The following is a 1,611-nucleotide window of genomic DNA, read 5'->3' as shown; positions in this document are numbered from 1 at the left end:
AGACCATCGCATACATCAAGCTCCCAACTCCTGAAGCATAAGGAACCGTCTCCATCTCCTGAGCCTCCACCTCAGTTTGTGGCGCCATGGTCTTCGAGAGTCTAAAGTGACCGGTAAGTGGCAGCTCCGCCGGCTTTGCTCCCTTCATCCCGAACCTCTCTAAGACCTTCTGTATGTAGCCCCCCTGAGATAGATGCAGCACCCTCCGGGCTCGATCTCTGAAAATCTCTATGCCTAGGATCTTCCTTGCAAGGTCCAAATCCTTCATCTCAAACTCCCAAGATAAGGATGCCTTCAGATCCTGCACAACTTTCCTACTCTTGCATGCTATAAGCATGTCATCCACATACAAGAGTAGGAACACTCTAGAACCATCCTCAAGAGACTGAACATAAACACAGGGATCAAACTCGCACCTGGAAAGTCCAATGCTGTGCACATAGGAGTCGAACCGCTTGTACCATTGCCTCGGCGACTGCTTCAGCCCATACAACGACTTCTGCAACAAACAAACCTTTTCCTCTGATCTTGGATCCCTGAAACTGGGTGGCTGCTCCATGTAAATCCTCTCCTCCAAATGCCCATGGAGGAACACCATCTTGACATCCATCTGCTCCAGCTCTAAATCCTGAGCTGCTACAATGCTTAGCAATACTCTGATGGAAGTATGTTTGACGATGGGAGAGAAGACCTCGCTGAAGTCGATGCCTTCCTTCTGGGAGTATCCCTTGGCCACTAACCTCACCTTGAATCTGATACCTCCCTGCTCTGAAGGCCCTTCCTTGCGACTGTAGACCCATTTGCAGCCAATGGGCCTCTTCCCCTGTGGCAACTGCACCAATCGCCACGTCTGATTCTAGTGGAGAGACTGCATCTCCTCGGACATCGTCTGGACCCACCGCTCTCTGTCCTGGCTCTCAATAGCCTCCTGATATATATATGAGTCTCCATTCACTATCACCAAGGCATATGACAGCATCTCCTCGAAGCCATATCGATCCGGTTGCCTGATGGTCCTCTTGGGCTTGTGTAGGGCAACACCGATATCAGTCTTCGGTCCAGCTCGCTCCAGCTGGACCTCTCTACCTCGATCATCCATCTGAGTCCTCTCCACCTGTGGAGATACCTTAGGTAGGTTCTCCACCTGAATGTCATGTCCTCCCATAGTACCTGCAAGAGGCAAAATCAAAGAGGTAAGCTGTCCAGCAGTGCCCTGCTGGACCTCCTCCTGCTCCTACTGCTCCTCCATGCCTGCTCGCCTCCGTAGGACTGACTCCTCATCAAAAGTCACATCCTGACTAATGAAGACCTTCTTTTTCAAGGGATCCCATAGCCTGTATCTCTTAACTCCTCACGGATAGCTTAGAAACACCATCTTGCATGATCTGACGTCTAGCTTGCTCCGTTCACCAGCTCCAATGTGCACATAGGCCATGCACCCAAATACCCGTAGATGGCCCAGCCAAACTGTCCTCCCAGACCACACCTCCTCTGAAAGCCTGCCATCCAACCTGGTGTGAGGTGACCAATTGATCAAGTAACCCGCAGCGTCAACTGTGTCAACCCAGAATGCCTTTGGAAGCCCTGCCTGCAGCCTCATGCATTGTGCCT

Source organism: Elaeis guineensis, chromosome 11 (genome assembly GCF_000442705.2).
Source record: "Elaeis guineensis isolate ETL-2024a chromosome 11, EG11, whole genome shotgun sequence".
In the NCBI taxonomy this organism is placed as follows: Eukaryota; Viridiplantae; Streptophyta; class Magnoliopsida; order Arecales; family Arecaceae; genus Elaeis; species Elaeis guineensis.
Note: the sequence above shows the minus strand (reverse complement) of the source record.